This window comes from Homarus americanus, unplaced genomic scaffold, assembly GCF_018991925.1.
Source record: "Homarus americanus isolate GMGI-L3 unplaced genomic scaffold, GMGI_Hamer_2.0 scaffold27231, whole genome shotgun sequence".
NCBI classification, from domain to species: domain Eukaryota; kingdom Metazoa; phylum Arthropoda; class Malacostraca; order Decapoda; family Nephropidae; genus Homarus; species Homarus americanus.
Genome location: NW_024718545.1, coordinates 2,840,950 through 2,856,132, shown reverse-complemented (window position 1 = coordinate 2,856,132; position 15,183 = coordinate 2,840,950). Strand labels below are relative to the sequence as shown.

Sequence of the window (15,183 nt, the reverse complement as noted above, 5' to 3'; positions counted from 1 at the left end):
GGTAGGAAAAGTGAGTGAGATGCAGGTGTTGAGGAAGGGTTAAACAGGTGTGGTGGTGATGGTGGGATGGACAGGTGTGGTGGGTGGTGGCAGACAGTTGCAATGGGTGCTGGTAGTGTGGTATACAGATGTGGTGGTGGTAGACAGGTGTGGTGGTGGTGGTGGTGGTAGACAGATGCATTGGTAGTGTGGTAGACGGGTGCGACAGGTGGCCACAAGAGGTGAACAAGTGCGACTGGTGGCGGCGGACAGGTGCGAGGGGAGTTGGCGGAGGTGTGACGTCAGGGTGTGGGTGCGCCGTGGGGAGGAGGAGGAGGAGGAGGTGTTGGGCAGCGTGTCGGTGGTGGTGTCGGGTGAGTGAGTGAGTGAGTCGGTGTGTGTAGCGCACGCGGGAACCAGCAGCGCCCCGTTCCCTCCCATCAAACAATACTCGCCTGCCTTCCCTCCTCTTTCCTCACAACCTTCCCACCATAGACAATAAATAAAAAAATAACAAATACTTCATCCCCAAAACTATCCTTCTCGATAAACCGACAAACATGGAGGACCACGACGATCGTCTATGTCCTCAGAAGGAAGTGACTTCGAAGTGGGATTATTAGAGAAAGATTTAAAAGGAAGAAGTGAAGTGCAATGGTTGTGTGATGGCAGCGAGAGGTGGTGGTGCTGTAGTGGTGTAGTAGTGAGGAGGGAGCGACGACACCCGACACATGGGGACACTTAACCCCCTCTACTGTTCACCTTAATTAAGAGTGGCAGGTAAGTCACCTCTAATGAACGTTTAACTTAACCCTTAATTAACTTTTATGACCGTGTGAAGGATGGCAGAGGAGGCGTTATGAGGGAGCAAAGTGGATGTTTAGCTCACCTCTTAATTATCTCTCATACCTGTTGGAGTGTGAGGGTCAGGGAGGCGGTGTGAGGGTCAGGGAGGTGTGAGGTCAGGAGGCGGTGTGAGGTCAGAGTCGGTGTGAGGTCAGGGAGGGTGGGGTCAGAGGGGTGTGAGGGTCAGGGGTGTGAGGTCAGGAGAGGGTCAGGGAGGTGTAAGGGTCAGAGAGGCGGTGTGAGGGTCAGCGAGGCTGTGTGAGGGTCAAGGATGGTTGTGTGAGGGTCAGGAAGGTGGTATAAGGGTCAGGGAAGGACGTAAGGATCATGGAGGGGCATGGGGGTCAGGGAGGGGTGTGAGAGGTAGGGGACGTCTACCATAATAAATTACTACCAAGGAAATTACAAAATAAAACAAAAGGGTTGAAGGACAAGACTTTACCCAACACCTGATGAACGAGGGAGAGAAGCGATATAAAGTTTGGGTTAGGTTAGGTTAGGTTAGCGATATAAAAGTTTGGGTTCTCTTTTTACTACCTGTGGGGTGAGGCAGGTGTAAGGTAAAGAGAGGTGTGACGGAGGTGAGGTGAGGTGCTCGGTGCCAAGTTCGACCTGTGCTTGCTCTTGAGTGAGGGGGAGGGAGTGAGGGGGGGGGGGACTGAGGGAAAAGAGAGGTACCCTTAGCTCTTTCTTCTCCCTTCCCCCGTCCCCCTCATCTCTCCTCACAGGTGTAGGGGGCACGTAGGTAGAGGTAGAGAGGTTGGTAAGAGAGGGTAGTAATGTAGGAATGCAGAGTAATCCTTAATCAATAAAAGTGTACGTGTGTGGAGACCGTTGTAGCTGCTGTTTAATTGTGTGTGATGACGGTACCTGTCTCGTGGCGGCCGCTTCAACCTGCTTACGGTGACCTGATCGAGGAGCACCCGGGGGACAGTAGCTGAATTAATTATGATCTAGGTATAATGGCATGTGAATTTATGTATACACAGAAATTTATATATATATTCATACATACATATACATATTATTTATACACCAGCCTCCATACACCCACCCACACATACACACACACATCCTCCCACTCACACACACACACACACACACACACACACGCACACGCACACACACAAGTATACTAAGTCACGCTACGAGTTTTCAAGTAGTCATGTCCACGAAATATACATACATACCTTGGCGGCGGTGGTGTATATGCCAGGAGGGTAAATATGAATAATTACACGAGGAGACACGAAGACCCATAACACGGCCTGTCCTTCCTTCCTTCCTTCCTTCCGTCCCTCCACTACTACACCTTCCCACCACCACCACCACTACGCCTTCCCTCCACCACCACCACCACTACGCCTTCCCTCCACCACCACCACCACTACACCTTCCCTCCACCACCACCTATCACTACTACTCCACAACGCAACAGCTCCGACCCTCTCCTTTCAGTGTGTGTGTGTGTGTGTGTGTGCTCATGATCTGGGGGGTGGACACAGACACGCACAGGCACGCACAGGTACACACAGGCGTCAACGTTAGCAGACCAAAAAGTATGTAAACAAGACTCAATCATCTATAGTAGGTTAGGTTAGGTCCTGATGGTGACCTGACACATCACAGCGTTACGTCACCGCTGGTAATGGATACAGCTGTGTATTGCTCAATGCCTCTCAGGGTCAAGTGACAGCCCTCTAAATACGGCCAGGAAGGTCTGTAGGTACAGGAGGAGGACGATGGTGACAGGAGGAGGACGATGGTGACAGGAGGAGGACGATGATGACAGGAGGAGGACGATGGTGACAGGAGGAGGACGGTGACAGGGAGGATGATGATGATGACAGGAGGAGGACGATGATGACAGAGGAGGACGATGATGACGAACGATGATGACAGGAGGAGGACGATGATGACAGGAGGAGGACGATAATGACAGGAGGAGAAAGATGATGACAGGAGGAGACGATGATGACGATGATGAGGACGATGGGAGGAGGACGATAATGACAGGAGGAGGACGATGATGACAGGAGGAGGACGATGGTGACAGGAGGAGGACGATAATGACAGGAGGAGGATGACAGGAGGAGGACGATGATGACAGGAGGAAAGATGATGACAGGAGGAGGACGATGATGACAGGAAGAGGACGATGATGACAGGAGACGAGGACGATGAGGACGATGATGATGACACGATGACGATAATGACGATGATGACAGGAACGATGATGACAGGAGGAGAGATGATGACAGGAGGAGACGATGATGACAGGATGATGAGGAGGAAAGATGATGACAGGAGAAAGATGATGACAGGAGGAGGACGATGATGACAGGAGGAGAACGATGATGACAGGAGGAGGACGATGATGACAGGAGGAGGACGATGATGACAGGAGGAGGACGATGATGACAGGAGTAGAACGATGATGACAGGAGGAGGACGATGATGACAGGAGAACGATGATGACAGGAGGAGAAAGATGATGACAGGAGGAGGACGATGATGACGAGAGGAGGACGATGATGACAGAAGGAGGACGATGGCCAACCGGGCGCCATGTTGTAACTCAGAGGGTGGGAAGTCCTCTGGGGCTGTCTCCCACATAGTTTATAAACAGGGTTATTCAATTGTAAACACCTTATCCAATTTTACTGAATAATCATCATCATCATCATCATCGTCATCATCATCATCATTATTCTCTCCAGTACGAGCGCAAACTATTTGTTCCACAGCTTAGTCACAACATGGCGCACGCATGTCACCGAGTTGACCGAACTCTATCTACAGATCCGTTGCCAACAGCACTACAGCGCTCTTACTGGAAGGTGTGGCGGTAAAACGAACTAATTCCAATAATATAAGTTCGTTTTCCAGCCACACCTTCCAGTAAGAGCGCTGTAGTGCGGTGTCCTTCACGACTCAATTATTTTTAAACTCGGGTTGGTAAGACGAAGCTCCCAGCCGACGAAAAGAAAACAATTATTATTATTATTTGTTTTTATGTGAAGGAAACTTGTTTTTGGTTAGGTTAGGTTAGGTACTCTGACGTTGGGCTAGGATACCCATAGAGAAACGAGGTATTTGGCCAGAAATTATCACTCCCTCATCCTCACCCACTTATCCACACCCTCCCTCATCCTCACCACTCTCATCCACACCCCCCTCATCCTCACCCCCTCATCCTTACCCCCTCACCATCCTTCATCCTCACCATCCCTCATCCTCACCATCCCTCATCCTCACCCCCTCACACCCACACCCCCTCACCTCCCTCATCCTCCACCATCCCTCATCCTCTACATCCCTCCATCCTCCACCCCTCATCCACCCCCTCCTCCCTCATCCACCCTCCTCATCCTCCCCCTACTCATCCACACCATCCCTCACCCTCACCTCCCTCATCCTCTCTAACAGACAATTCCCACCGCCTGAACCTCATTTGTGTATCTGTATGTCACACTAGACGCCTGCCTCACCCCGCCACACCAGGGAGGTGATCAGGTGACCCGAGTCTTATTGGGCAGGAGCAGAGTCACTGTATCTCCTCCACTTTTAAACTCTGTACGTGTGTTTGGGTGTGTGGGTGTGGGGAGACAGGGGTGTGGGGTGGGGGGTGTGGGAGTGGGGAGGTGAGGTATGGGAATGAGGGAGGTGTCAGGGGAGGTGATTCCTCTGGGTATACTGTAAGTTATATGAGAGAGAGAGAGAGAGGCACCTGACCCCAGCTCACCTGTGTCTGTCATTGGCTGATGTATACGATGACTGTCACTCTTCTGGAAACACTGTACCAGCTTTGGTGACTCTCTCTCTCTCTCTCTCTCTCTCTCTCTCTCTCTCTCTCTCCTTGCTTTACTCTTTATCAAAAATGGAGCCATTATACATAATTATAGAGGTGGTTGGTGCAAATGGTAGTGCCTCTTGATGGTGGTAATCACGTGACTCGGTGCCAGGCAGTGTCAGGAGGGGTGGGGGGGGGGTAGTTGCGGGGTAGTGGCAGAGTAATGGCAGACGGCAAGTAGGAAGGTCAAGTATAATTTCTGCCCCTTGAGGTTTAATAGCTAGTGGCAGGTAGTGGGTGGTGGCAGACAGTGGTGTTAGTGAGAGTAGTGGTGGGTTAATGGTTGGATGTGGTAAGTAGTGGTTGTGGTAAGTAGTGGTTGTGGTAAGTAGTGGTTGATTGTGGTTGATTGTGGGAAGCCAGTCGGTAAATAGTGGTTGATTGTGGTAAGTAACAGTAAATAACACTTAATTGTGGTTAAGTTAGTGGTGGTAGATTGTAGAAAATAGTGGTAGATACTGATTGAATGTGGTTAATTGTGGTAAAGATGAATTAGGGACTCAGGATTATCTACCACAACTACCACCACAACTACTGTTTCAGTCTGGTAGATAGTGGTAGGTTATTAACACATTAGTCACCTGGTATTAAGAGAAAAGAAGATTGAATAGAATAGAAAGATGAAGAAGAGAGAGAACAAAAGAAAGGAAGGAACAGAAGAGGAGAAAATGGAATAGAAATGAATAGACGTGAGACAGAGGAAGGATAGGATAGGATAGGATGATGTAAGAATGTAGGGTATCCAGCAGTGTATGTGTGTGTGTGTGAGTGTGTGTTTAGGGAAGGGGCGTGCTGGTCCTTGTATAAAGTGCATCATAGGACCCTCAGCTGTGGCCCTCTCCTTCACCCCGCCTCTCCCCTCCTTCACCCCGCCTCTCCCCTCCCTCCCCTCCCCGTCTCACCCAAAGCTTACCGGGAGAGCCTTTGGAATTGGTACGACTCACAACTGACCCTCCAAAAAAAAATCATGATTCCGGGTGGCCCAATGTCGGCTTGATACGGTACCTCAAAAATGTCCCTCTCCCCATCCTCTCTCTACCTCTCCCCCTATCTCTCTCTCTCTCTCTTCCCCTTTCTCTCCCCTTTCTCTATCTCCTCTTCTCCCACAGTACTGTCCGCCGCTTGTGGAGTAAACAAGGCCCGGCTGACAGTTCCTCTCTCTCCTAAGACTTCATTATCTCCTGTTAGCCTCCATCCCCTCTCTTCCCCTTTCCCCTCTTTGTTCCCCTTCCCTCTCTCTTCCCTTCTCCTTTCACCCCTCCATCACCTCTTTCTCTCCCCTACTTCCCCTCCAACATCCTCAGCCCTACTCATTCATCTCCTTCTCTTCTCCCTTTTGTCTCCCCTTTCTCTCCTCCTCTTTACCCCTCCCTCTTTTCCCTTCTCGTCTCTTCCCTCTCCCCTCTTCTCCCTCTCTTTCTCCCCTCTTCATGTTATCCATCCATTCTTAATCCCTTCCTCCCATCCCTCTCATTTCAATTTTCCTCTACCTCACCCTCTCTCTCATCCCTCTCCCTCTCATCCCACTTTCTCCCCCCTGTCTTCACTCTCTCCCTCCTCTTCATTCCTCTCATCTCCCTCTCTCCTTAACTCTTACTCTCTCATCTCCCTCTCTCCTCCTCTTCCCTCTCCCCTACCCCCCCTTCCATCTCTCACTGACGCCATGGTGCAATCTGTCTGAGTAGTGTCCCCGCGTGTGTGTGTGTGTGTGTGTGTGTGTGTGTGTGTGTGTGTGTGTGTGTGTGTGTGTGTGTGTGTGTGTCGTGTGTGTGTGTGTGTGTGTGTGTGTGTGTGTGTGTGTGTGTGTGTGTGTGTGTGTGTGTGTGTGTGTGTGTGTGTGTGTGTGTGTGTGTGTGTGTGTGTGTGTGTGTGTGTGTGTGTGCGTGTGGTGTGGCAGCAAAGTGCACATACACACTGTCTGTCCCTAAGAGTGTGGGGTGGGTGTGACGGGGTGTGGTGGTGTGTGGTCAGTGGTCGGGGTGTGGTGGGGTGTGTGGGTGGTGGTGTGTGGGGTGTGTGGGTGAGTGCGTCGGTGTGGCAGGGGTGTGTGTGTGGGGTGTGTGTGGGGGGTGTGGCGGGGTGTGTGGTGAGTGCGTCGGGGTGTGGCGGGGTGTGGCAGGGGTGTGTGGCGGGTGTGTGGCGGGGTGTGTGGGCGTTAGGCTGGAGGGTCATCGTTCCAAGTGTTGTGATGACGTCAGAGAAAACATGAAAAATATTATCATGCAGAGTGAAGGTACACACACACACACACAACACACACACACACACACACACACACACCTTGGACAACGCCAGTTCGAGCGATCAGAAATAGCCTGGCGTTCTTTGGAGGGTAAGTTACACCCTGGCGAACGAGCGCTCGTGTTCTGGTGTGGACAGCAGACGGGATCACCTACAGAGAGAGTATGAGCTCCCTTAGTGTGTCGGGATAATTCTCTTGTTTATGTAGGTATTTCCTGTCTGTCTGTCTGTCTGTATGGCTTTCTTTTTTTCTGTCTGTCTGTCTGTCTGTCTGTCTGTCTGTGTGCATGCCTGTCCGCTTGTCTGTCTGTTTGCCTGTCGAAGAGGACAGGAGAGAGAGAGGACTATGGCGTACGGTAATAAGCAAGAGAGTAAGAAATGAACAAGAGAAGAAAAAAAGCAACAACAACAAGAAAAGGAGGAAGAGGAGGAAGATAAGGGAGAGGGAAGGAGATGACAAGAAGAGGAGAAAGAAGAGGTGTGTGTGTGTGTGTGTGTGTGTGTGTGGCGACCTGTGGTGTAATGGTCAGCATGCTCGTCTCGCAAGCGAGTGGGCCCGGATTCGATCCCCGGGCAGGGTGAAACTATGGGCAAGTTTCTTTACGCCATTTGCCTCTGTCTACCCAGCAGTAATTGGGGACCTGGATGTTAATCGATTTGCGGATCGTATTCCGGGGTAATGGTTAGCCAGTGCAGTTGGCGAGTTGTCCGGTCTTCTCGGACTATTCCTTGACACTGGGTCATGCAACGCGTTAACTCGGGATGTGGTTGTTGTGTTGGTGACAGCTTCTACACCTTAAACAAATTCACGCCTGGGTGGCCCTTGGACCGGCCATCCTTGTTACACGAGTGGCAACCATTATGCATTATTATATGTGTGTGTGTGTGTGTGTGTGTGTGTGTGTGTGTGTGTGTGTGGCCTCTATACACACACCACATCTATTGTTAAAATAATAAACAACTCCTGATTTATGTACTGTACAGCCCTGTAAATGTATTCAACGCATATTATATCATTAAGTCTAAATCAAATGTAAGTCTGCATATTTTCAGCCACCGGCAGCAACTCAATTAATAAACCGTTTATTATTATTATTATTATTATTATTATTATTATTATTATTATTATTATTATTATTATTACATGCTTGGGTATAAGTACTTCCCTTCGCCCCTCCCCCCCCCCTCCTACAATTACCCAGATCAAGGTCAAGTGTCTCAAAGATTCGTACACAAGTCAACATTTTTCGTCACCAGATATTAGAACGAATTTAACTGGTACACCTAAACGACGATGTTATGATAGATTCTTAAATATTCGTTCGTCAAATATTGCCCCCAATAAATAAATAAATAAATAAATAAAAATTGACGGATTCCCAAACGATCGTACGTCAAAAAATTCCCTCGTATGTATGAACACAACTATCTCATTTAAACTGAAAAACAATATTAATTCTCGAATATTCCTACGTCAAATATTCTTCTCAAAGTGTAAACATATAGTAAATATTAAAATCAATCACTAAAATGGCGTCTAAAATGGATTAAAACTCTAATTAATTATCGGTACAGTCGACACTAGATGGGTCACTCACTGTGGGTCAGGCTGTGGGGGATTCGAACCCAGGAAGAGGTGGCCACGGTACACAAACTGGGGAGAAAAGGTAGAAATAACATGGATGATAAGACTAGGGGGTAGAAATAACACGGATGATAAGACTAGGGGGTAGAAATAACACGGATGATAAGACTAGGGGGTAGAAATAACACGGATGATAAGACTAGGGGGTAGAAATAACACGGATGATAAGACTAGGGGGGTAGAAATAACACGGATGATAAGACTAGGGGGTAGAAATAACACACTCACAAACCCCTTTTAAATATCAAGTCAAAATACTCAAGACAAGTATTGTGTGTATACTAGCGAAGAAATACACACATGTATATATACCGTAGGATTGTGGTATGTATACTGGCTACCACAGGTGTTTATGTATACCCTGAGGTAGTGGTATGTATACTGGCTGCCACAGGTGTTTATGTATACCCTGAGGTAGTGGTATGTATACTGGCTACCACAGGTAACAATGTACCCCCAGCCGCCTCTCACCTGACCCACCTGCCGGGGATCGATCTACCTGTCTGTTGCTTTGTGGTGTGTGAGAGAGAGAGAGAGAGAGAAAGAGAGAGAGAGAGAGAGAGAGAGAGAGCTACCTCACCTCAGTCCTACATATATTTTGTACCTGAACAAATTACAGTACATGGAAATAAGTTTAATTAGTTGGACCAGGAAAGTAATCTAAATAAATACTCTCAACGCGTACTGGTCTTACCGGTGTGTGTGTGTGTGTGTGTGTGTGTGTGTGTGTGTGCGTGTGTGTGTGTGTGTGTGGTCATGGTAATAGTGGTGTTAAAGGTGTTGTAGTAGTATTGGTAGAAAGCATTAGTGGTGATTTTAGTAATGGTGGTGGTGGTGGTGGTCGTAGTAGTCATTGGTGGTCGTGGTGGTCGTGGTGGTGGTGGTCGTGGTGGTCGTGGTGGTGATGTGGTCGTGGTGGTCGTGGTGGTAGTGGTCGTGGTAGTCGTGGTCGTGGTGGTAGTGGTAGTAGTGGTCGTGGTGGTAGTGGTGGTAGTGGTCGTGGTGGTAGTAGTGGTAATTAATTGGAAACAAGTGGTAGTAGTGGTAGTAGTGGTAGTGGTGGTAGTGGTAGTAGTAGTGGTAGTGGTGGTAGTGGTAGTAAAGGTCGTGGTGGTAGTGGTGGTAGTGGGCGTGGTGGTCGTGGTGGTAGTGGTGGTGTTACCAGTCATTTGTACCTGTCCACTTCTACATGTAATAAATATTCTTGATAAATCGCTGCAGTGTTATGGTGGTGGTAGCGGGGTTAGTGGTAGCGATTGTGGTAATAGCGATAAGTGTTGGAAAATATGGTGGTAGATATAATATTGGTAGCGATGGAGTAGTGATAGTGGTGGTAGTAGTAGGATAGTGGTAGCAACAATTATGGTAGTAGTAATGGTAGTAGTGGTCGTGATGGTAGTAGGATAGTCGTAGTAGTGATCATGGTAGTGATGGTAGTAATCGTGGTGGTAGTAGGATAGTGGTAGCAACAATTATGGTAGTAGTAATGGTAGTAATCGTGGCTGGTAGTAGGATAGTGGTAGAAGCAATTACAGTAATGGTAGTAAACATGATGGTGGTAGTAGCAATAATGGTACCATAATCGTAAAAAAAAAACATTATACCTCTCCCATATCTGACAAATAGTACACCTAGTAGTCAAAATAATCCAATACTCCTAACACAACCCCTTCTATAATGAACTACTGTACCTCGATATAACACGACCTCCCTACCTTAGACCTGACCAAAGCTGTCCTCTCTAGAACCTTCCACACGTTACCGCATTTTTCTTTACCTACCATAAATAAAAAAAAACCACAGCACATTACCCCATTAATTTAGTGTCAATAATACACTCATAATCGATACATATAATTCATATTCTTATAAAAAACTGGAAATTATACAAAAAACAATAATTTAGGGGTAATAAGATAATTGTATATATGTGTATAATTATTTATCTATTGCTGATGATATTAGTGGGTATTAATTATGATTGCAATTAGTGAATAGAAAAATATATAAGAAATTATATCAAGTTGAGGTGACTGGCAACTAATGGGATGAGTTAGTTATTAATGTTTTTAACCTGTGTTTTTGTTTTCATCCGAGGAGAGAATAAACAAATAAAACAAAGAGGAAACAAATAAAACAGAGGCACACTTCATACATACATACATACATACATACATACATACATACATATATACATACATACATACATATACTAAACATATTAAACTTACATACATGCACACAATGGTTTACATAATCTGTACACTACAATACGCAGGCACACACACACACACACACACACACACAATATATTGTATATACAAGCACATTCTATACATTATTTACACAAACACATCATTCATATCTACACAAGCACATCCATGAACACACACACACACACACACACACACACACACACAGTCACCCCTGACCTTTATACCCCGTTTGCTTCTTATTCTGCCCTGGAATACTGAAGTCTCACGCACTCACCTTCGTGTGTGTGTGTGTGTGTGTGTGTGTGTGTGTGTGTGTGTTGTAACAGAGAAAGAGTAGTAGAGGAGGAGAGAGAGAGAGAGAGAGAGAGAGAGAGAGAGAGAGAGAGAGAGAGAGAGAGAGAGAGACTCCATAATACAAGTCACTGTTTATTTATACTGACAATACCTGGTTCCCACTTCTCCTCCAGCCAGTCAGTCTCAAGTGTTCCTCACCTCCTCCACTTAAATCCTGGATCCACACTCGAGTATTGGAGACTACAGTAATACACCCAGGTTAGGTTAGGTTAGGTTAGTTAGGTTATGGTAGGGTAGGGTAGGGTAGGTTAGGGTAGGGTAGGATGGGGTAGGGTCAGGGTAGGGTCAGGGTAGGGTAGGGTAGGGTAGGGTAGGGTCAGGGTAGGGTAGGGTAGGGTAGGGTCAGGGTAGGGTAGGGTAGGGTAGGGTCAGGGTAGGGTAGGGTTGGGTAGGGTAGGGAGTGGGGTGAGGGTAGGGGTAGGGTAGGGTAGGGTAGGGGTAGGGTGGGTGGTAGGGTCAGGGTAGGGTCAGGGTAGGGTGGGGTAGGGTCAGGGTAGGGTAGGGTAGGGTAGGGTCAGGGTAGGGTAGGGTAGGTTAAGTTAGTGTAGGTTCGAGGTAGATCAGGTTAGGTTAGGTTGTCTGTCTGTCTGTCTGTCTGTCTGTCTGTCTCCAAGTACAATTAACCCTCAGGATAACTGGGTCAGGTGAGTTTCTTTGACACATTCACCGCATCAAGTTGTTCATGCTCAGGTTTTTCGTGTCACAGTCTGTCACAAGTTGTTGGTCTGTGTCACGCTCCTAACTAACGCTCCTTTTACGCTCCTGTATCATGCTCCTATATCACAATTCTATGTCATTCTCTTATATCACGCTCCTGCCACGCTATTATATCACGCTCCTGTATCACAATCTTATTTATGCTCCTATATCATGCTCCTCTATCATGCTCTTCTATCACGCTCCTGTATCACACTCCTATATCACGCTCCACTATCAAAGTCCTATATCATGCTCCTGTTCACGCTACCTATGCTCAGTCCACCCTCATAACACAACACGTATCTAACTCAGGTAAATTCTTCAGTGTAATTTTAAGGCCCACCTGATGAGAGAGAAAACGATCAACACTAAAACCATCTTCCATAAAACGAATCACCATATCGCTAAGGAGGAAACAAAAAAGTACCCCAGGCGTTTGATTGCTCGTCAAGGCGTTGATAATATGAACGTTGGACGATGAAGATACACTTAAATAGGAAGGACATCATCATCATCATCATCATCATCATCTTCATCATCATTATCATCATCATCTTCATTTCCATTCAGCCGCTATGAGAGAACAACAACCCTAAAATTCAGTGGTATCTGGGACCTTACCGCTCCACCCTTGTGTTTATATTCAGTTATATTCAGTGGATCCTGGACCCCTCTACCTTCCGCCTCACGTTATTGCTATTTTGGTCGAGAAATTACCTCATATTCTCGTACGGGAAAAAAAGAAGAAGAACTTTAACTGTATAAACCTGACGACATTTTCAGAAGCTCGTAGTGAAGATTATGAATACGATTTTGTTGTTTTGTTTCACACAGATGAAAGATTATTAATTAGATGTGATATTAAGAGTTTAGTTGTCTCTTTGTCTAGGAAGGTTGGTGAGAGCCACACTCACCTGCGTGCCACTAATTCTCCGCCTTAATAATTCTCAACACACACAGTCACACAACACACACTGGAATTACCAAGAAAATTATACAATGAAGCAAACAAGAAGAAAAACACTTGATGGTAAAGTTGGAAGATTATACTCTCTCTCTCTCTCTCTCTCTCTCTCTCTCTCTCTCTCTCTCTCTCTCTTCTCCTTTCTTCTACTTGTCTACCTGTGTCCTCTCTCTCTCTCTCTCTCTCTCTCTCTCTCCTCTCTCTCTCTCTCTAGCCAGGCCCCACCTACACACATACACACACACACACACACACACACACACACACACACACTTTAAGTATCGAGGTGATCGTGGTGTGTGTGTGTGTGTGTGTGTGTGTGTGTGTGTGTGTGTGTGTGTGTGTGTGTACCTTTCACGACACCGCCAACATATTTTCAACTCACAATTTTCCACCCGTCACTCACCCTAACCCCCGTGTACTGTCCAAAGGGTGTCACTCAACGTCAAACTTTCCGTCTATAATTTACCAAGCGTGGAATACAAATGCCCCGTGGAATAAATGCCCCAATGGAATTTCAAAACCTCCGTGTTATGCTTCCTCTGCCTCTGAACAACATGGACAACACAACACGACTCACACACACACACACACACACACACACACACACACACACACACACACACACACACACACACACACACACACACACTACACCTCACATCTACTGAAGTCACCGTGTCGCGAGGAGGGGAGAGGGGGGAGAGGGGGAGAGGGGGGAGAGGAGGAGAGTGGGGGAGAGAGGGAGAGGGGAGGTAAACTCACTGGATATCCCGACACAGCTCAGCTACACAGGGTAAACAGACTACGCTCTCCAGACGTGACTATACCCACGTGTGTGTGTATCGGTAAGGGTGCAGGAATAAGCTACACCTCCAGGTATATCACACCACTGGAGGAATAATCTAAAGGTCATTACCATCTCCAGGTGTGTCGAGTAAGTGGTCAGAGTTTATAAAGGTAATATAATGAGCCGTTGAGGTAAGCTCATTAAGTGACCCCAGATGGAAGGTGTAGCGTTAAGACGAGGTGTAGTACAGGGTGATACATTGGTTCCTATGTCAATTTTCCCTATAAATCAAGATAAAGATAATCCATACAGTCTCAGTCCTGTTTGGCGGCCATTTTACCATCTAGTACTATTCCTTACCTTAAATTCACAAGTTGCACACATACTAAACTCTCCAGCAAGAGAAAAAACTAACGTATGAACCATTGGGAATCCATCTTCGTGTCGTAGTTTAAATGGAAGTAAATATATTCTCACGTTTCTACTTAGGAAGACAATTTAGCTGAAGAATCTTTGAATATTAATCTTTCTGACGTATCAAATGAAGCAGTTAAATGAACCGTTTAAATGAACCACTTAAATAAACCACTAATAAGGAACCAATTAAATGAACCAATTAAATAAACCACTTAAAATAAACCACTAATAAGGAACCAATTAAATGAACCAATTAAATAAACCACTTAAATAAACTACTAAAAGGAACCACTTAAACAAGCCACTTAAATAAACCACTTAAATAAACCACTAAAAGGAACCAATTAAATGAACCAATTAAATAAACCACTTAAATTAAAACTAAACTACACCACTTAAATATCTTCCATGTCTTGCCTTGTTTTCTCTTGTTTCTTTTGTCTTGTTTTCTTTTCTTTTGTTTTACCTTATTTTCTTCTTTTTTTTTCAATATAAATCAAGTTAATCAAAATACTATATATTTCCAGTTGAGTTAAAATGAAAAACAAAATCTATCGTAGGAGCCTTAGAGAATCCTCCTGACTCAGACTTCAACCCTGTTCACTAATAAGAGTTTACCGCCTTAACTTCCTCCATCTATATTTATCTTTTAATATTAGCCGACTGATAAGTAATTGGATGAAACTTCGTAAGAATAAATTGAGAAAAGTCGTAAGATAAGATTGTAATTTTATTGTTATTTATTTATTTGTTTTTTTCTATTAAACACCGTCATTAATGTAGAATTATAGGGTTACTCCTTGTCTGTCTGTCTGTCTGTCTGTCTGTCTGTCTGTCTGTCTGTCTGTCTGTCTGTCTGTCTGTTTGCCTGTCCCTTTTCGTAAACAGATCCACGGCACAAGAAGATCAATATATATATATACTGTATATACCTTATATGTACGACTATATATGTATCTGTTTATATACGAGTCGAGTTTACCACCGCCTTAAGTACACTGTATATGGGCTTGACACACATGGGGTTGGGTTGGGTTGGGTTGGGTTGGGTTGGGTTGGGTTGAGTTGGGTTGGGTTGGGTTTCTGTCCACCATCAGCCATCCCAGAGAGAGAGATAGAGAGATTGAAAGAAGATAAGGACACAACAATGGAAAGATAAGAGTAGATAAGGCTGGCTGG

General features: G+C 45.9%; 1 protein-coding gene across 1 annotated transcript in view; it reads right to left on the bottom strand.

The window, feature by feature from the left end:
- The window catches only part of LOC121859737 (protein O-linked-mannose beta-1,2-N-acetylglucosaminyltransferase 1-like), a 58,794-nt gene extending 50,225 nt beyond the window's left edge, over nt 1-8,569 (bottom strand). The window contains exon 1 of the mRNA XM_042356692.1: nt 8,518-8,569. The gene's annotated coding sequence lies outside the window, so the exon portion shown is untranslated. The remainder of the gene's footprint in view (nt 1-8,517) is intronic.
- Between the last annotated feature and the right edge of the window lie 6,614 nt (nt 8,570-15,183).